The sequence below is a fragment of the Podarcis bocagei genome (assembly GCF_964188305.1).
Source record: "Podarcis bocagei genome assembly, chromosome: 8".
In the NCBI taxonomy this organism is placed as follows: domain Eukaryota; kingdom Metazoa; phylum Chordata; class Lepidosauria; order Squamata; family Lacertidae; genus Podarcis; species Podarcis bocagei.
In genome coordinates, this window is record NC_138133.1 from 26,396,161 (window position 1) to 26,417,880 (window position 21,720).

General features: G+C 45.0%; 1 protein-coding gene and 1 pseudogene across 2 annotated transcripts in view; both read right to left on the reverse strand.

Annotated features, from left to right (window-relative positions):
• LOC308593584 (enoyl-CoA delta isomerase 2-like) overlaps positions 1–8,068 on the reverse strand; it is a 102,292-nt pseudogene extending 94,224 nt beyond the window's left edge. The window contains exon 1 of the transcript XR_014013340.1: positions 7,938–8,068. The product of XR_014013340.1 is annotated as an enoyl-CoA delta isomerase 2-like (transcript). The remainder of the gene's footprint in view (positions 1–7,937) is intronic.
• Positions 1–21,720, reverse strand: part of LOC308593585 (uncharacterized protein) — a gene marked incomplete at its 3' end in the record, with an annotated part of 125,406 nt that overhangs the window by 84,297 nt on the left and 19,389 nt on the right. The window lies entirely within an intron of this gene.

A 21,720-nucleotide genomic window follows, 5' to 3' on the forward strand; every position in this document is an offset into this window, starting at 1 on the left:
TGCTGATCTGGTAGCAGTTCTCTTTGGGAGGGAGGTGACAGGAGGAGCGACATAAGCCTTAAACCACACAAATCTGCCTGTGGTTGCATCTTTCATTAACTATTTGCCTTCCTTAAATGTTCTTACTTAATCCTATAAATTGCTTCTGTTCCTTTTTGTCTTCCGGATTTGCTACAACAAACCTCAAGCTTCAAATACCTTCTTAATAATCTCTCATTTCCATTTGTATCTACTTTCCCATCTTTAATATCAGGCTCACTGAATAGCCTTGTGTAGCCACTTTTTAAGAGTGCTTTTAAGCTAAACAATTAGAAAAAACAAATGGAAAATAAATTGTAACCCCTGTAAATATTTCTCCCTCACATGGGTGCGATCACATGTAGACACTGAAGTCCCAAATAGGGTTCCCATGATCTTAAATAGTAAGATCAGGAAGATGTTGTGACATTTACTTAGAGGCAACAAACCCATTCACACAAAGTTCAGCTTTCACATTATTAATGCAATCCCTGAAGAGAGCAAGTGCTTAAAAGCATCTCAGTGTGACACCACCCCCTCCGTATGTTCTAGAATACTTTGGCATGGGAACCCAACTACAAAATGTATTTTAAATTGGGGGTGGCCCACAGAGCAGCGTCTTCTGTAAGCAAGCGAGAAACAATAATATTGCACAAAATTTATTTTTCCTCGTTTTCCGTAATGTCTGAAATGACGGACTAGATTGAACATCTCAAGCATAGCTGGGTGTACCAAATCTTTCAAGTGTCCCTCTTTTCCAGGGTCAGTCCCCGATTTACAGAAGCCATCCTAGTTTCTGATTTGATTTTGGAATGTCCCGCTTTTCCTTAGGACATCCCTGTTTTCATCAGAGAAATGTTGGAGGGTATGGAGTTATGTGACCCCTGAGCCAAGGAGATAAGTAGCGGTAACAATAAAACCTTTAGAATACCCCTGCAGGCAGCCCTGTATAGTGAAGTTTTTTAAAAAATGTTTATAGAGAAGGAGAAGGAGAAGAAGGAGAAGAACTATTGTTGTTGATTGAATAAGACATCCCTATTTTCATCAGAGAAATGTTGGAGGGTATGGTATACTTGTGGTGCAGAGACAGCTCACACATTGAGGCATCTGATCAAGGCCTGTATTTTAAAATGAGCTTAAAGATATATTTGCAAATGTTTGTATGTTTCATGCCAGGCATAAAGCAGCTGGCTAAGTACTTTGGCAGTTGTTTATCTTCCTGCTCTCCTGAAAAGGGCCCCCCTGATTTATAGCAGTACCAGGAGACAAGTTTCTCAAAGTTGTAAAAGGGAAATACAGGCTGGGAGCAAATGTTACATTGACCCTACATATTACAGAATACAATCAAGCTGCAAAAACACTAATTAAGAGTTGGTAAATAGTAAGATTTATTGTTTAACAGAAAATAATACCATGTGCCTCCCATCAGACTCTAGCCATATTTTTCTAAGGTTAAAGGGCAAGAGCTAATGGGAAAAGCAGCTGGCTGGGAAAGGAGGTTGTAAACTGAAGAGGCTTCTTTTTGAAGCTGTTTTTACTGAGTTCCTTTTTACTTTGAAAAGGCCTTTTCTTCTAAAAAGCTATCTATGTTATGTATGAAATTTGTTGGCTTACTGTAATTATGCAAAGGATTTAGAAAGTAAGAAATGTTAGATTCTTATGTTAGATTCTTATTTCATTGATGGTGTGTAAGAATGTGAACCCAAGATCTCTGTTTAGACAGAATTTAAAACCATGAGCCATCTGTTTTAGCCATTTGTTTTGGAGTGCAGGGGCAACAAGGCAAAAGGTGATCTGGTAATTAAGGTGCCTTGTCGAGGCAAATGTAAGATATATGGCTACTTGTCTGCCATTTATGGATAGAAGGAAATATAGCTCTTTGTCTCCCATAAAAGGTAATAGGAAGTGGGTGTATCTTTTATGATTGGTTCTAGCAAACAGCCAATAGGAATTTCAACCAGGCTGATTGGACAGAGGCAGCCAAAGGAGGAGCAAGGGGGCTGGGCTGAGGAAATATAAGTGCTGGCCATCAGGGCTGGAGGGGGCAGAGCTTTGGTAACCATATACCACTGTGCCTATCATTTATTTGTCTGACAAATAAATTATTATTTTAATTTCTCTATTGCTGCGTTGAATACTTCATTCCAGCTAAGCGTTAACCACAAGCAGGGTGCTACAACATCTTTCCATGGTACAGATGAATGAGCCCTCCCTCATTTCCCTCATTTCAGACATTACTGGAGATACCCAAAAACAGAACAGGCGAGGCAATCACACTTAATATTTACAGAAACAACTTTAGATTCCACGAATAATAAGCCTAAACACTTTGTGTGGTCTGCTTCTGAGATTCTCTAGCAATGTCTGGAATTGGGGCTCACTAATCTCCTCATGAAGAGCTCTTGAAAAACCAATCCAGCTGTCATGAGGAAAATCACCACATTCCAATATTCGCAACTCTTTCCTGTCTGGCTGAACTGCAGGTGTGATATATTGGCAAGCATTACATTCTTCTGGAAATGTACTACTGTAAGAAAATGATGTAAGAGCACAACAGTCAACAATATGTTCTTGGGCATACACTATGGGCTAGGCAAAGTCTAGGTTCCCTTCATTAATTCTTTGACTGGTGATTTTGTGCTTGTGGAAGATTTCACATCTGTCTTTATAGTACATGATAAATGTTCTGGAGTACCTTTCTTGTTAAAGTCTCCCTTATGCTTCAGAACATCATCAATGAGTAGCGAAAGATTAAGATTAATGGGGAGATTGGCACTCTCAAGATTCAGATTCACATTCAGGCCTTTTTATTTCTAATTCTCTGCTATGTTAGACCATTTTTCTTTCTGTCCCTTTGCTTTAATGCCCCATTACTAAAGTGGGCATAATAATTCTTTCCCGTTCCTTTTATTCTGGCTGCTAGTGAACATATAAAGCTGTTGCAAAGGAGGTAAAAATGGTATAGGACCCCTGGACGGTTAAGTCCAGTCAAAGGCGGCTATGGGGTTGTGGTACTCATCTTGCTTTCAGGCCTAGGGAGCTGGCATTTGTCCACAGACAGCTTTCCAGGTCAAGTGGCCAGCAGGACTAAACTGCTACTGGTGCAACAGAACACAAATCGATCCCTAACAGACTGGAGGGATCAGATTTCATACTTGACTTCCTTTAGTAATGTTTCCTTGTGAAATGTTGAAGATTTTATTTTCCCGCTAATTTTTTTTCTGTGTTAAATGTGCATTCTGTAGTTGAGCTCCTCTCCAATGTTTATTCTGAAATCTTTAAGATAATCTTTAAGTTTTCTGTTAAAATAAAATACTTTTTTACTTTCTTCAATAATGTTTTATTCTGTATTGTTTTATTTGGTGTGTTGGTGTGAGATTTTTCTGAGATTTTTTTTCTTTGCGTGTTCAGACCCACCCAGAGACCTCCCCACTAAATAAACACACATTTGACTCAAATTTTAGTTTTGGTTTTTGGCAGAATTTAGGCCACAACTTTATTGATTACAGAAAGTGAGTGGTTGCATAGGCTCTGGTTCGACTAGCTCCCTGCACCCTTGCAGGAAGCACTGACCCAGAGCTCTGTCATAGGTCAGCCAAGTGAATACCTGAGGTAGGTGGAAAGCCCCGGAACAGACTATGTCCACTCCCCAGATGCTCCCCTGGATGTGTGCCTCGCCCCTACGGGCGGTGCACCCCCCCAGGACGCGTGCCAGCCCCCCACCTGCTCTCCGCCCCCCCCCCCCCAGTGCTGGAGCATGAAGCTCCACCACTGCCCTTCACATAGGGATGACAAAACCGTTCTCCCATCCCTATCACCTGAACCAGTGCCTATCCCCAATCTTACAAGTTGTGACGATTTGCTACGCGGCAAGTGAAACCCAAATGGCAACAGCCAATCAGCCAAGTGGGGAAAATTCCTGCTGTGCCCCTGTCCCAACGACAGACGACACACGACAGCATAGCAAGGTCAATCGCAAAATGCCCTAAATATAGGGAAAGGTGGACGGGTGTTCCGATGCACGAGCCGAAAGACGAAGCTCTGGGTCACGTGCATAGGTATATATAGGTCCCTCGGTCCGTTTAGACAGCTCCCCATTGGCCAGATTAAACCCAGCAACGAGGGACCTATCAATCAGGTGTTGTGGCTGTCCAATATACCCGTCCACAACCACGAGGTCAGTCTCCAGGTCTCACTGCAACACGTGCCCTCTTTTAGGGAGGACACGGTTTAAAATATAAAGCAGTATAGAATAATAATAATAATAATAATAATAATAATAATAATAATTAATAATAATAAAGCACATGACTTTATGCAAACAAGCATGTTAAGGGTTCTGAGAACTGCAGTACGGTGAGGGGCAAGCTATAGTTCCCAGGATTCTTTGAAGGAAGCCATGGCTGTGAACATGGTGTAATGTCCCTTTAAATGTATGTTGTGGATGTGATCATTCTGCATTTCTCTCTGCCACAGACTCTCCCAACTCACTAAGCCCTGTTGCCTCTTCAGCTTCTGACACCTTCTCTTCCCAGTCTCCTCCCTCTGACTACTCATTGTTGTCCCATCACCACTCCCTGGGCTCTGAGCCTTCTTCTCTTGGTTCCTTCCCCACCTGGGTCCTTCCACTGTTTCTCTGCTCATTTGATAGCACATTTGATCTTTCTTTCTTTGCACTTTAAACATATAATGCCTCCATATATTTCAGTTGCTTCCTCTTGTTTTGTGTGACGTTTAAACAGCTACTTTTACCCCTTTAGGCTGCAGTCCTATCTCCCTCTTGCCTGGAAGTGATCCCCATGGAGCTCTGTGGGACTTGCTTCCCTGAGTAGACCTAGGATTGCATTGGCAAATCAAGGTATTGCCTGTTCTTCTAGATCTCCATTGTTTTCTTTCTGTTCTCCTCCTCAACCTCTCCATTCATCAAATACCAATCTCCCTATTAATCCTCTATTCCCTTGTAGCTATTTCTCATCTTTGTGCCTTCGCTCTCTCTCTCTCTCAAGTGTGGAACTCTTCCTGTCTGATTATTTGGCTGGCCTCCCATTTATCTCACTTTAGGAAATTATTAAAAACTCGTATTTTCTCTCTTGCATTTCCCTCTTGATGTTCTATTTCCTTTTAATTTTAATTCCCAGGTTATTATCTTTCCTTTTTTACTCTCTGTCAGACTTTTCTTCTTTCCCTCTCCCTCCAAGCTTTCAGACGGTCTTCTTGCCGCTCCCCTCCAATTATTTTCTCCTCTTGAAGGCCCATCCAGACTTGCCCACAAAATCCACATTTTACGTAATTGATTTGTCCCCTGACAGTCCATACCTGAGCAGCTTGTAATTGGATGTGATTTTTAACCTGCAGTGTCTTTGTAAGTAATAATGATAATATTAGTATCCTAAAAGGGGACCTGAAGCAAAATATTGGAGTGCTTCCATTTAGGATTCTAGGAGAACTTTCAGACTGCTGTTTCTATTTAGGCGAGATTCAGTCACAAGCAGAAAGCTCAGGCTGCACTGTTATACTGGATCGGGAGTTGTTCTGCAATAAACCTGCTTCCCCAAAAGATTGGATTTTTGTGATAAGGAAAATGATGAGAAAATGCACTGGCAAGTGTGGGATGGCACTTGCTTTGATTCAACATCAACTGACTTCCCTGCAAACAAATCAAAACAAATTCTCCTTAAATAGCCAGCTTCATCTAATCTCCCTGCAAGCTGGCTGAATGTTCATAAAGCAGGTTGAATGGAAGCAGCCCAGAACAGTTTGTGCAACTTCCTGTCTCTGGTTTTCCATTTTTGATCAACAGTTGTTCACCAGTCTGTGCCCAGTGGGCATGCTGAAGAAGAAGAAGAAGAAGAAGAAGAAGAAGAAGAAGAAGAAGAAGAAGAAGAAGAAGAAGAAGAAGAAGAAGAAGAGTTTGGATTTGCTATCCCGCTTTATCACTACCCTAAGGAGTTTCAAAGCGGCTAACATTCTCCTTTCCCTTCCTCCCCCACAACAAACACTCTGTGAGGTGAGTGAGGCTGAGAGACTTCAGAGAAGTGTGACTAGCCCAAGGTCACCCAGCAGCTGCATGTGGAGGAGCGGGGAAGTGAACCCGGTTCACCAGATTACGAGTCAACTGCTCTTAACCACCACACCACACTGACTCTCTGTTGTAAGCCAGTAAACCTTGGGCTTCCCCCAAGGCTGCAGCTATATCTGTCTTGTGCATGCATGGTGTTGTTTTGGCTACATAAGGACTGCCACTTGGGAAAACTAAGATCACTATTAGTACAGGCGATCTTTGCAGAAAGGGTGCAAGTATATCTATTTATATATTGCATTTATTCACAGCCTTTCTGCCAAGACAGTTTACAGTTCTCATTGACTTCTGAAATAAGAGGACAAAATGATGATAGAAGAATGGATGCCATTGGTGGACTACCTATGGAATTACCATTCTTACAGTGGTGCCCCGCAAGACGAATGCCTCGCAAGACGAAAAACTCGCTAGACGAAAGAGTTTTCTGTTTTTTGAGTCGTTCCGCAAGACGGATTTCCCTATGGGCTTGCTTCGCAAGACGAAACGTCTTGCGAGTTCTTGCGAGTTTGTTTCCTTTTTCTTAAAGCCGCTAAGCCGTTAATAGCCGCTAAGCCGCTAAGCCGTTAATAGCTGCTAAGCCGCTAAGCCGCTAATAGCCGCTAAGCCGCTAAGCCGCTAATAGCCGTGCTTCGCAAGATGAAAAAACCGCAAGACGAAGAGACTCGCGGAACGGATTAATTTCGTCTTGCGAGGCACCACTGTATATGAAATCACGTGCAAGATTTAAGAAGAATGTAGAAAATGGATTGTGGGGCTTAGAAAATAAATATGGATGTGTTTGAATGAAGCTATTAAGGGGGAATTAAAAAAAAATCAAGGAAGGAGGCACAGGAAGCCAAGAAGAAAATATGTAACAAAAAACCTTGATATATATGATTGGAGTTGTGTAATAATTTGGAATATTTAATTTAAAAAAATATTTTTTAAAAGTTCTCATTGACAATATTGACAGGGTTGAATCCCTCTGTCCATCTGCCAGCATAGATCACCCAGCAGAATGCCCTTACAGCTTTTGGTTTCATTTCCCCTTAGCTACTGGGTTCCTGGGCTAAACATTTGAACTGCCAGTGAACTCATAAACTCATTTTTTCCAGACCAGCTTGTTTAGAACAGCCTCCTGGTCAGAATAACAGCTTCTAAAATAGAAACCAACCAAGCATTTTGGAACAACCGAACAGTACACAATATGGCTGTACAGTTACATTCCTCCACAGGGCCACATCAGCATGTTTTTGTGTTTTCGAAAGATCAGATCCTTTTCCTTTCGATGTAGTGAGTGACACACTGGTCAGTGAAAATGTAACCCAATGGCAAAGAGAAATTTCGGAACTTTGAGTTTGCCTTTGTGCTCAATTTTCTGGGTCATTGGACCCAGTGGAAGGTTCTGCTCCTACTGTCCTGCTGTTTGGCCACCATTAAGGTCATTCTTCCTCCACTTCTGCACACACAGGCAGGCTAATAGTTTAGACAAGCTAAATGGGACACTGGTGAATAATGTGCAAATTCCAGAACAAACATGCATCGCTCTAAAACTTGGTGATAATTTCAGAATTGGATATGTTGTTACAATAATGTATTTCTGTATGTTTGGTTAGAAACAACAGCTATTGGCTACGTTGATGGATGTACATATTAATCCTTCTGTTTATTCTTCTTTGTAAGCTGCTTGAGGTACTTATTGTAGAAGAACAGGTTATAAATAAAGGTAAAGGTAAAGGGACCCCTGACCATTAGGTCCAGTCGTGACTGACTCTGGGGTTGCAGCACTCATCTCGCTTTAGTGGCTGAGGGAGCCGGCGTTTGTCCGCAGACAGCTTCCGGGTCATGTGGCCAGCATGACTAAGCCACTTCTGGTGAACCAGAGCAGCACACGGAAACACCGTTTACCTTCCCGCCGGAGCGGTACCTATTTATCTACTTGCACTTTGACGTGCTTTCGAACTGCTAGGTTGGCAGGAGCAGGGACCGAGCAACAGGAGCTCACCCCGTCGCGGGGATTCGAACCAGCAAGTCCTAGGCTCTGTGGTTTAACCCACAGCGCCACAACAACAACACTTAGACTGTGTGCCCACCATACGTTTGACTAGCTTAAGTCTTATTTACTTCAATGGGAAGTTGGTATGGATACAACCCACAGACACAGGGATGCAGTGTCATGAAAGCAGGGACTCAGTGGAATGGGACCAATCCAGATCTTTAAAAGTGCCTGCTTCCAACCATATCACCTTTATTTCAGGTGCGAATGATGTGTCCTATGGAGATGCTAGTTGCGTGGCTATTCCCTCCCCCCCCACAGGTGGAATAAATAAAGACAACGGACACAGCGATTTAGGTTAATGGGCGAAAATGGCCACAACTTTATTGATTACAGGAGAAAAGGGTATTGGCTTTAGGCATTGGCCCCTAACCGACTATCCGGTCTAACCGGGAAGGGTTAAACACCAACAGGGGGAGCCACCCGAGATGCGTATCCCTAGGCGCTCCCCGAGGGGTTACCGCTCGGGGGCGCGCTTTAGGCCCTAGCCTCCGTAGGTTTCGGACGAGGCGTCGCCCCTCGGAGTCCTTTAACGAACTACCCTTCAAGCATTGGGGGAGGTGATGGCGCTCCTCCCCCCCAACCTCATCTGCATGACAATACCCCGGCCAATGCCTACCGCCACCGAGCCGCAAGCCGGCTCGCCGCCAATACCCTTAGACCTGCAACCAATCCCTCACACCTTGAAAAATATCCGCCAACCAAATATCATTTCCCGCATCTGATAGATGCACGCCATCCCAGCGATAAAGCGTTTCCTTATCAAACCGTATGCATGGGTGCTGAATGACCCGACCACCCAATGCAACCACTCTGCGCGCCACCGTGCGCTCCACAATCCTTCTAGCTTTATTCACCGCCACGGGTTTCTCTGCATCCCGCCAACATCGCCTTTCCAGCAAAGATGACCAAATGATTGTAATGCTTCCGTGGGAAGCCCTCAACCGTTCCAAGTCATTGATAATGCCCCACATCAAATTTACCCCTTTCCTATACGCCAAGTCGTTCTCGCCCAGCTGGATGACCAAGGCATTGGGTGGGCCCTCGGCAGCAATTCTTCTGGATACGACTGGAAAAAACTCTTCCCAACGCATACCCCGCCTAGTGATCCAAGATAATTTAACCCTGCTGGGTAGCTGCAGCTCTTTAACCCAGCCCCTGCGTTCGGCGCGTCGCTTTGCCCAATAAGCGATGCTGTGGCCGAGGATCCACAGTCGGACCACACCAGTACCTGAAAAGAGAGAATCGGAGAACCGGATCAGGAGGAGTGCCCAAGTGGAAAGCTGGGGGGGAATTTTGAAAGGCTAGCGGATATAACCCTGGAATGCGTTGGATTTCCAGCGCCCCATGTCCATAATTCTTTCAGCCGGTAAGCCCATATGGGCGGCGGTGGTCGCTGCCCCAATACGAAAGGAGTGCGCGGCGTACTCCTCTTGGGGAAGCCCGATGGAGGCAATTGCTTTGCGCATAACCCTCGTGAATTGCTGCTTTGAGAGGGAGGAACCGTCAGCATGCAAGAAAAAGGGGCCACTGGATACTGGTCTCACACACAGGTATTTTCTAGCGTCCTTTACCGGGCAAGGGCCCGCCTTTTGAGTCGCCTGGAGGCGAACCAAGGCTCCCCTGCCAAGCTGGTCAGTCTTTGAACTACGGATTTTTAACATTACATGGGAACTGCCCACCGTCACGTCTTCAAGCAATAGCCCCCTAGAGGCTGCGCGGTCCTCACATACCACTTCACCTATGCGTAGCACGCCAAAAAATGCGAAAGAAAACGCTGCAGAAAATAATCTTGCCTCATATCTTGACCAACACAGGGCCCTCAACTTCCGACGGATTTGGGTGAGTATATCTAAAGTTATTGGTCTTCTCCTGTCCCTGCCGTGAGGTCTGGACCTGCGCCAGCCCTCAAGCATCTTACGCACCACGAAATGCGAACAGGGATCCACAGAAAATAGAGTTTTAGAAAAGAAGGATATAGCCGCTGAATGGATATTGAGGGTTTTGGGGGCCCGGCCAAGATCTCTCAGGTGGACCAAATATTCTATGACTTCGGACTTAGATGGTGGCCTGCCTGACTTGGACCGTCCCTTCTTGATGCGGAAGGCTGTGAAGTCTAGCCATGCCTTATTATACGATCTCAGGGTAGAAGGCGCTAGCGCAGACAATACTCCCTTTATTGCTTCTCGCTGCCAATATTCCAGAGGTGCTCCGGGAATGGTTGCGGCTGCTGCTGCGCATCCGGCGCCAATGAGCGAAAGCGTTCCATCTGGAAACGAGATAGAGCATCCGCGATGTTATTATCGATACCAGGGACAAACTTGGCTGAAGCATGAAGGTTCAACCGCAGGCAGGAAAGGACAAAGTACCTTAAAAGGGACGCTACTCTGGGTGAGCGTGATGATTGTTTATTCAAAACTGACACCACCGCTTGATTGTCCGTCCAGAAACAGACCCTATGGTTTTTGAACTGGTCTTCCCATAAGTGAATTGCAACTACGATGGGAAAGAATTCTAGGAATGTCAAGTCGCGCAGTATAGGTTTTCCTTGCCAGGAGGGGGGCCAGTGCTGGGCACACCACTGGCCCCTGAAGTAGACCCCGAAACCAAGGGACCCAGCCGCATCCGAATGTACTTGGAAGTCGGACTGCAGCGCCAAGCTATCCTGCCACAGCGATATGCCGTTGAACCCCTCCAGGAATTGTAACCAAATGAGGAGGTCCGCCTTTACCGCCTTAGAAAGGCGTACTCTATGATGGGGAGACCGTAAGCCCACGGACAGCTTTGCTAGGCGGCCGCAGAACGGACGGCCGGGGGAGATCACCCGGCAGGCAAAGTTGAGGTGCCCCAGGAGGGATTGAATTTGTCTCAAGGTGACCTTCTTTAGGGGCAGCATTTGGCCGATAAGCTCTCTTAAGGCAACCAATTTTTCAGCCGGTAAGCGCGAGGTTTGAGCTATGGTGTCGAGTTCAATGCCCAGGTAGGTCATAGTAGTGACCGGACCCTCGGTCTTCTCGCCTGCCAGGGGGACCCCCAGTTCCCCAGCTAGGGATTCAAAGGCCAGGAGGAGGGACCTACACTCCCCTGCGTCGCTTGCCACCAAAATAAAATCATCGAGATAATGACCCACCCCCAGAGAGCCAGTTCTAAACTTTAGGGCCCATTCCAGGAAAGTGCTGAAGGTCTCGAACGCAGCACAGGCAATAGAACAACCCATGGGCATAGCTTTGTCAATGAAGTATGCTCCCTGGAATTTGAAACCCAACCAACGGTGGTCGTCCGGATGAACCGGGAGTAAGCGAAATGCTGACTCGATGTTGCATTTTGCCAAAAAGGCGCCCTTGCCAAAGCTCCGTACTAGCCGCACAGCTTGATCGAACGAAGAGTACTTCACCGTGCACATCTCTTGGGGAATGGCGTCATTAACCGAGGTTCCCTTGGGATAAGACAGGTTGTGTATCATTCTAAATTCACCTGGGGCCTTCTTTGGGACAATACCCAGCGGGGAGATATGAAGCCCCTCAATAGGCGGAGTTGCGAAAGGGCCAGCTACCCTGCCGGCTGTTATTTCCTTCTGTATCTTTTTAAGCGCGATGTCGGGTCTTTCTAACACTGACTTCTGGTTAGGTGGGCAACTGGAATTGGGCGTAAAAGCAATCGGAATTCTAAAACCTTCAGAAAACCCTTCCTCAAGTAGGTGAGCTGCACGTCTATTTGGATAGAACTTCAAGAGTGCTCTCAAGGGCTCCAATTTTATCGGAGAGCACGCGAGGCCTAGGGATATGTTAGTACCGAGCCCCGGTTGGCCCTTGGGCGGGGGCTGCAGATCCGGCGGAGCCACCCCTGTTTCCCCGGGAGAGGTGACCCCTGCCCCCCGAAAGGGCTGCTGCCTCCCTTTGAAACAGTTGACCGCAGGGTGGCTGCCTAAGCACCTCTCGCATTCGTGCAGGTACTTACAGGTAACGCGCTGACAGGTACCCTTGTTGAAGTCCCAGCACTGTCTACGGCGTTGGGTCTCCACCTTACCAGCTTTTGGCTGCTGAGCGGTCTTCTTCTCGATATTGGGTCCCACATGTTCAAACCAGCAGTTGTTGTCCTTTTGGTCCCAGCGGGTTGAAGACAACAGCGAGGCATTCCTCCGAAAATCTTCATCATACGCCAAAGCAGCCTCATCACCTGCCTGCTCCCGTGCCCTCCTGACGTGAGCCAGGTAGGACACGAGATGCGCGCCCCTCTTAGGATAACAACTTGACACCACAGCCATAAACACTTGATAGCCATTAAGCCAATTCTCAAAAGATCGCTCTACCCGGGGTACCCTGTACCTCCTTTTCCCATAGTACTTAATTTTTTCCCCTTTTCCCTTTACCTGAGCTGGGGGCAGCAAGGAAAACATATCAACGTAATTGCCATTCAATATCTTGTTCCTCTTCCTCTTAGAGAGGTGGTTCTCCAGAATAAAATCAGTGGCAGCGTTGGTTGAGACTTTAACGTCTGGGACCAGAGCCCCATCCTTCCAATCAAGCGTGCCATTAAAAGTCTTCCTGTGAGAGTTGGCCCTTCGCTCGTGAACCCATTGAGGAGCTCCAACTTCCTCTCCCTCCCCCCAATAAGTCTCCATTGGAGCGTCACTATCCCCATCTGAAGAAGAGGTACCTGTTTCCTCCTCGGAGTCCGAAGTGTCCCTCTTTTTGCTTTTCTTCGACCGATGCTTCTTCTTCGCCTTCCGCTTTCCGCCCCGTGGAGCGTCGTCACGGGGGGCCTGGACGCTGGCAGCGGCCGCCTGCTGAGGTGGCAGCTCCTCCTCGGAAGATGACTCCTCCGAGGTGCTTGGTTGACTAGGGTTATCCTGGCAGGCAGCTTAACAACCAGTAGGATTAAAATTGCAAGTGCACATAATTCTTTTATAAGTTTAAGTTGTTTCATCATTGTGATTTTATTGGGAACTAATTTGAGGGGCAAACTCTGTCCAAAGAACAAGAGGTACCACATGAGAGGTTCATGATTTCTGCCCAAACACCCCCCCCCCCCAGACAAGCTAAAGGAGGGAAATATGTTCTTTTCTGAACCCTGTGCAATTTAGGCCTCAAACACCAGCTCCAAATTGATTCTCATATATTATCTTTGTGAATGTGAATGCATGATGCTACAATCTTCCACAAACACATCTGTAATAGGGGATCATCTTCACTACCAACAGCCACAAAATGTGTAATTTGTGGAGGTTGTTGGTTATATTCACAGCTGGTGTTCATTTCCCCCTTATTTGTGTGGTGCAGTTTTCTGGAGTTGGTAATCCCTGTGTGGAAAAACAACAACCCTGAATGAGAACATCTTAAATGCAGATAGCATTCATTTTTGTTTTTTTAAATTTGCATTCTGGATTCTAAGCACCATTAGCTCATACTGCAATCAGGTCTCTGCAAGCATGATCGCTAGAAACTGATTTCTTTATTTTAAAATAAAAGCTGAGAGCGTTGGAATAATAAGGATCCTTTCATACTTGACACCATGATGTGTTGACAAATGCCCATGTTTCCATATAAGTAGCAAAACAGGCACAGGTATGCCTTATCAGTTGTGATGGTGTGTATGTTCCCCCCCCCCACATGAAATCCTTGTAGGGAATTTCATGAGGTTAGGCATAGCTCTAAAAAGTGCCCCAAAACCACATCAATGTGCTTTGGAATGGGTTTGCTAAATGATTTTCATAGAATCATAGAATCATAGAGTTGGAAGAGACCACAAGGGCCATCGAGTCCAACCCCCTGCCAAGCAGGAAACACCATCAGAGCACTCCTGACATATGGTTGTCAAGCCTCTGCTTAAAGTCCTCCAAAGTAGGAGACTCCACCACACTCCTTGGCAGCAAATTCCACTGTCGAACAGCTCTTACTGTCAGGAAGTTCTTCCTAATGTTTAGGTGGAATCTTCTTTCTTGTAGTTTGGATCCATTGCTCCGTGTCCGCTTCTCTGGAGCAGCAGAAAACAACCTTTCTCCCTCCTCTATGTGACATCCTTTTATATATTTGAACATGGCTATCATATCACCCCTTAACCTCCTCTTCTCCAGGCTAAACATGCCCAGCTCCCTTAACCGTTCCTCATAAGGCATCGTTTCCAGGCCTTTGACCATTTTGGTTGCCCTCTTCTGGACACGTTCAAGTTTGTCAGTGTCCTTCTTGAATTGTGGTGCCCAGAACTGGACACAGTACTCCAGGTGAGGTCTGACCAGAGCAGAATACAGTGGCACTATTACTTCCCTTGATCTAGATGCTATACTCCTATTGATGAGGCCCAGAATTGCATTGGCTTTTTTAGCTGCCGCGTCACACTGTTGGCTCATGTCAAGTTTGTGGTCAACCAAGACTCCTAGATCCTTTTCACATGTACTGCTCTCAAGCCAGGTGTCACCCATCTTGTATTTGTGCCTCTCATGTTTTTTGCCCAAGTGCAATACTTTACATTTCTCCCTGTTAAAATTCATCTTGTTTGTTTTGGCCCAGTTTTCTAATCTGTCAAGGTCGTTTTGAAGTGTGTTCCTGTCCTCTGAGGTGTTAGCCACCCCTCCCAGTTTAGTGTCATCTGCAAATTTGATCAGGATGCCCTTGAGTCCATCATCCAAGTCGTTGATAAAGATGTTGAATAAGACCGGGCCCAAGACAGAACCCTGTGGCACCCCACTAGTCACTCTTCTCCAGGATGAAGAGGAACCATTGATGAGCACCCTTTGGGTTCGGTCAGTCAGCCAGTTACAAATCCACTGAGTGGTAGCATAGTCAAGACCGCATTTTACCAGCTTCTTTACAAGAATATCATGGGGCACCTTGTCAAATGCCTTACTGAAATCAAGGTAGGCTATATCCACTGAGTTCCCTTCATCTACCAGGCTTGTAATTCTGTCAAAAAACGAGATCAGGTTAGTCTGACATGACTTATTTTTCAGAAATCCATGCTGACTATTGGTGATCACAGCATTCCTTTCTAGGTGCTCACAGACTGTTTGCTTAATGATCTGCTCCAGAATCTTCCCTGGTATTGATGTCAGACTGACTGGGCGGTAATTATTTGGGTCCTCTCTTTTCCCCTTTTTGAAAATAGGGACATTTGCCCTCCTCCAGTCTGCCGGGACTTCGCCTGTTCTCCAGGAATTCTCAAAGATGACTGCCAGTGGTTCTGAGATCACATCTGCCAGTTCTTTTAATACTCTTGGATGCAGTTCATCTGGCCCTGGAGACTTGAATACATCTAAACTAGCCAAGTATTCTTGTACTATCTCCTTAGTTATTCTGGGCTGTGTTTCCTTTGCTGAATCATTTGCTCCAAATTCTTCAGGTCGGGCATTGTTTTCTTTACCGGAGAAGACTGAGGCAAAGAAGGCATTGAGGAGTTCAGCCCTTTCTGTGTCCCCTGTTTGCATTTCACCATCTTCTCCTCTGAGTGACCCCACTGTTTCTTTGTTCTTCCTTTTGCGACGAACATACCCATAAAAGCCTTTTTTGTTGCTTTTAACCTCTCTAGCAAGCCTGAGTTCATTCTGTGCTTTAGCTTTTCTGACTTTGTGTCTACATGTGCTGGCTATTTGTTTGAATTCCTCTTTGGTGGTTTCCCCCATTTTTTGTACACATCCTTTTTTAATCTTAACTCATAGCCACCCTGGCTTCTTTAGGCACCTTCCATGTTTCCGTCTCATTGGTATTGCCTGACGTTGTGCTTTTACTATCTCCCTCTTAACAAACTCCCAGCCATCATGAACTCCCTTTCCTTTTAGTATTACTGTCCATGGGATCTCACCCAGCACTTCCCTAAGTTTTATGAAGTCGGCTTTCTTAAAGTCAAGAAATTGAGTCCTAGTATTCTGTATCCAGGGCAGCTGTCTACCAACTCCACCTGGTACGCAGGCTGAGACCCTACCTGCCCGCTGACTGTCTGGCCAGAGTGGTGCATGCTCTAGTTATCTCCCGCTTGGACTACTGCAATGCGCTGTACGTGGGGCTACCTTTGAAGGTGACTCGGAAACTACAGCTAATCCAGAATGCGGCAGCTAGACTGGTGACTGGGGGCGGCCGCCGAGACCACATAACACCGGTCTTGAAAGACCTACATTGGCTCCCAGTATGTTTCCGAGCACAATTCAAAGTGTTGGTGTTGACCTTTAAAGCCCTAAACGGCTTCGGCCCAGTATACCTGAAGGAGCGTCTCCACCCCCATCGTTCTGCCCGGACACTGAGGTCCAGCGCCGAGGGCCTTTTGGCGGTTCCCTCATTGCGAGAAGCGAAGCTACAGGGAACCAGGCAGAGAGCCTTTTCGGTGGTGGCGCCCGCCCTGTGGAATGCCCTCCCATCGGATGTCAAGGTGATGGACAACTACCTGACATTCAGAAGACATCTTAAGGCGGCCCTATTCAGGGAAGCTTTTAATGTATGATATTTTAGTGTTTTTGGGTTTCTGTGGAAGCCGCCCAGAGTGGCTGGGGAAACCCAGCCAGATGGGCGGGGTACAAATAATAAATTATTATTATTATTATTATTATTATTATTATTATTATTATTATTGTTGTTGGCTGCTCCTTTCCGCTGTATAGTAAACTTCAGAAGAGCATGATCACTCGCGCCTAATGATCCTTCCACTTCTACCCCACTAACCAGGTCATCAACACTGGTTAGGACCAGATCTAAAATGGCTGTTCCTCTTGTTGCTTCTCCCACTTTCTGGACAATGAAGTTGTCTGCAAGGCCAGTGAGGAATCTGTTTGACCTTATGCTCTTGGCTGAGTTTGACATCCAACAAATATCCGGGTAATTGAAGTCCCCCATTACTACTATCTCCCTTCCTTTTGCATGCTTGGCCATCTGTTCCAGGAAGGCATCATCTATGTCCTCCGTTTGGCTTGGGGATCTATAGTAAACTCCCACAGTGAGGTCTCTGTTATTCTTCTCTTCCTTAATTTTGACCCAAATGCTCTCAATTTGGCTTTGAGGTTCTAAATCTTGGATCTCTTCACAGGTATACACATCCCTGACATATAACGCCACTCCTCCTCCTTTCTTGTCTGGTCTGTTTCTCCGAAATAGATTGTATCCCTCCATTATTACATTCCAATCGTGGGACTTATCCCACCAGGTTTCAGTGATGCCTATTATGTCATATTTAGTTTGCTGTACCAAGAGCTCAAGCTCATCTTGTTTATTTCCCATGCTTTGCGCATTAGTGTACAGACATTGAAGTCCATTAATCATTCCCCCATGTCTCTTATTTAAGGATTTTTTCCTCCCACCACTAGGTCTGCGTGCTGTTTGCTCCATTTGGTCTATGACATTTGGATGATCATCTTCATCAATTGATAGACTCCTACCTTCAGGAGCACTGTCTCCCTCCCCCACATTAGTCAGTTTAAAGCCCTCCTGATGAGGTTTCTGAGATTTTTGGCAAAAACATTTCTCCCAACCGTTGTGAGGTGCAGCCCATCGCTTGCCAGAAGTCCATCTTCAAGAAACTGCAGTCCGTGATCTAAGAATCCAAACCGTTCCTGTTTACACCATTTGCGAAGCCAGCTGTTCACTTCCACTATTTTTCCCTCTCTCCCTGGGCCACGTCGTTCAACTGGGAGGACAGATGAGATGACAATTTGTGCATTTAATTGCTTCAATTTCCTGCCCAGAGCCTCGTAGTCTCCTTTGATCTTCTGGAGGCTATTGCTTGCAGTGTCATTGGTTCCCACGTGAACCAAGAGGAAGGGGTATTTGTCAGTGGGTTTTATGATTCCTTGCAGTCGTTCAGTTACATCTTGGATCATAGCCCCGGGGAGACAGCACACTTCCCGAGACATCTTGTCAGGCCCACAGATCACTGCTTCTGTTCCCCTCAGTAGGGAATCCCCTATCACCACTACACGCCTCCTCTTAGGTTTGGTCGGGGTTCTTCCATGAGCTGTCCGTTCCAAGGTCGCCTGCACATTCCCTGAGGACTGACTTTGCTGCTCGTCTTCATATACCTGATCGACTGAAATGAGGGAGAGATCCTCAGATGGAGTCTGCTCTTCGTCTTCCATGCTAGGGGAGAGGACCTCAAAGCGATTGTGTATTTCTAAACAATCAGAACGAACCCTGGGCCTCCTACTTCTTTGAGTCACGTTTCTCCATATATCTGGCTCCTGTGTTGATGAACTAGCCTCCTTCTCAGGGGAGTCCCCTGTCTCCTCCTTGGTGGAGACGGTGTGCTCTGTTGCTTCCAAGAAGAGTTCCAGATCTCTAATTCTTTGGAGCGTAGCTACACGTTCCTCCAGTTGCTGGACTTTGGCTTTTAAGAGGGCAATCAACATGCAATTGCTGCAGGTAAAGCTGCCTGCAACCTTTGGCAAGATGGCAAACATTGCGCAGGAACCGCAGGCGACTGCAGCTGTTCCCTCCCCCTCCATCTTGAGAACGTCGTTGGGGTGGCTACAGCGGTCCTCCATCATAAAAAGCGTGAAGACAGGACAAATAACACCCCCCACAAAAAACCTAGGTCTCCCCCAACAAACGTTTGAGACTAGCGCCCCAAATTTAAAAGATGGATTAAACTGCGCGCGCCGCTAGGCGCGCGCCGCTGCCCTGCTACCTCTGATAAGCTCCTCCCACAGCTAATCACCTTCCTCAACAGAAACCCTGCCCCCTCGTTTCAGAGAATTCCAGTGAGAGCTGGCCTAGGCTCTGTACAGGCTAATCCTCCTGTAGCAGAAAAGGGTATTTCTTCCTCAGTCTGGAATCATCCATGGTTGTCTTCAACATGCTTCTTTCATTTTTTTAAAAAAATATTTTTATTGGTTTTTTCCAGATACAGGTATACAACGAAATAACAAAGAAAGAACAAAAGAAAAGAGAAATAGAAGAAATCCAACTTTCCAGTACATCTTTTCATGACCTACCGGACTTCCCCACGTCTCCCTCACCCTGCTTTCTTTACAATAAAAATATCAGCAAATTAATACCTTGTTTCATGTGTTATTAATACTTTCAAATAGTTCTCTTTTGAGTTCAAAATACTTATTATCGAATTTCTTATACCCTAAAATAAATACAATGTTATTTTAAACTTTAATCCTTTCATAATTATATCTTAATTTCCAATATACCAAATCTTATTGCTGGAGCTAAATTTCCCGAATCATGCAAAGTCTTAAGATTCATATAACTTATAATGTTTTTGTAAATAGTCCTTAAATTTTTTTCCAGTCCTCCTCCATTGCTTCTTCTCCCAGATCTCGGATCCTGCCAGTCATTTCGGCCAGTTCCATATAGTCCATCAATTGCGTCTGCCACTCTTCCAGTGTGGGTAAATCTCGTGTCTTCCAATGTTTTGCGATGAGAATTCTTGCTGCTGTTGTTGCATACATAAAAAACGTTCTATCCTTCTTTAACACCTTCTGGCCGACAATGCCCAGGAGGAAGGCCTCTGGTTTCTTAGGGAAGGTGTACTTAAACACCTTTTTTAACTCATTGTAGATCATTTCCCAGAAGGCCTTCACTTTTGGACAAGTCCACCAGAGGTGAAAGAATGTCCCTTCAGCCTCCTTACATTTCCAACATTTATTATCAGACAGATGATATATCTTAGCAAGCTTGACTGGGGTCATGTACCACCTGTATATCATTTTCATAATGTTTTCTTTCAAGGCATTACATGCCGTAAATTTCATACCAGTGGTCCATAACCTTTCCCAGTCTTCAAACATAATGTTGTACCCAATGTCTTGAGCCCATTTTATCATGGCTGATTTGACTGTCTCATCCTGAGTGTTCCATTTAAGCAGCAAGTTATACATTCTCGAAAGTACCTTAGTATTTGGTTCTAACAATTCTGTCTCTAGTTTCGATTTTTCCACCTGAAATCCTGTTTTTTTATCCAGCTTAAAAACCTCTTGAATTTAAGCATAATGTAACCAATCTCGCACCTTGCTCTTTAATTTGTCCAGGCTCTGCAGCCTCCAATTATCTCCAATTTTTTCTATTATTTCCCAATATTTCAGCCAGCCAGCTTCCATATTGGGTTTTTTCCGGGCCTTAGCCTCCATTGGTGATACCCACCTTGGGGTCTTGTTTTCTAGTAAGTCCTTATATTTAGTCCAGACAATGAATAATGCTTTTCTGACAATACGGCTTTTAAACATTTTGTGAACCTTAACCTTGTCGTACCACAGATATGCATGCCACCCAAAAGCATTGTTAAACCCTTCCAGATCTAAGACATCGGTGTTTTCTAATAGAAACCAATCTTTCATCCAGCAGAAAGCTGCAGCTTCGTAATATAACCTTAAGTCCGGCAGGGCAAATCCCCCTCTTTCTTTTGCATCAGTTAGTATTTTAAATTTTATCCTGGGCTTTTTGCCCTGCCAGACAAACTTAGAAATATCTTTCTGCCACTTTCCAAAACATTCCACCCTGTCCACAATCTGTAGGGTTTGAAACAAAAACAACATCTTTGGCAATACATTCATTTTTACAGCAGCAATTCTACCCAACAAGGAAAGTTTCAATCTTGACCAAGTTTCTAAATCCTTTTTAACCTCTAACCAACATTTTTCATAATTATCTTTAAATAAATTCAAATTTTTGGAGGACAAATTAACCCCCAGGTATTTCACTTTTTTAACCACATTTAATTCTGTTTCCTTCTGAAACTCATCTGTTTCTAAAGGTGTCAAGTTTTTCCCCAAAACCTTAGTTTTTTGTTTGTTCAACTTAAATCCCGCCACCCGACCAAACTCATGAATCAGTTCTAAAACTCTTTTTGTACTAGATTCTGGCTCCTGTAATGTTAAAACCAAATCATCTGCAAACGCTTTCAATTTATATTGTTTCACTCCGACCTGTATTCCTTGTACCAACTGGTCCTCCCTAATCATACTCAATAGCACCTCCAGGACTGAAATGAATAAAAGAGGGGATAAAGGGCACCCCTGTCGTGTTCCTTTTTTGATTTTAAACTCTTCTGTCACCACATTGTTCACTATCAGTTTAGCTTTTTGCTCTGAATAAATTGCTTCTATACCATTTTCAAACCCCCGTCCCACTCCCATCCCTTCCAAATTTTTCTTCATAAACTTCCAAGAGATGTTGTCAAAGGCCTTCTCCGCGTCAATAAAAATTAACACTGCTTTTGTATTGATATCTGTTTGCAAAAGTTCCAAAATGTCAATAATGTTACTAGTGTTATCAAACAAGTGTCTGCCTGGGAGAAAGCCTGCCTGGTCCTTGTGAATTACTTCATTTAACACTCTTTTAAGCCTGCTTGCCAAAATGTCTGCAAAAATTTTGTAATCCACATTTAGGAGTGAGATGGGACGGTAGTTCTTTAGTTGAGTCTTTTCAGTTTCCAGTTTAGGAATCAATGTGATGAAAGCTTCTTTCCACGTTTCCGGTGCCTTCTTCCCCTCCATAATCTGGTTACAAACCTCCATTAATGGTTGTATCAAGTAATCTTTTAAAGTCTTATAATACTTGGAGGTAAGTCCATCTGGGCCTGGAGATTTGCCAAGTTGCATATTCTGGATGGCACTCTCGATTTCCTGTTGTGTTATTCGGTAATTTAAGATTGTTCTCTTTTCTTG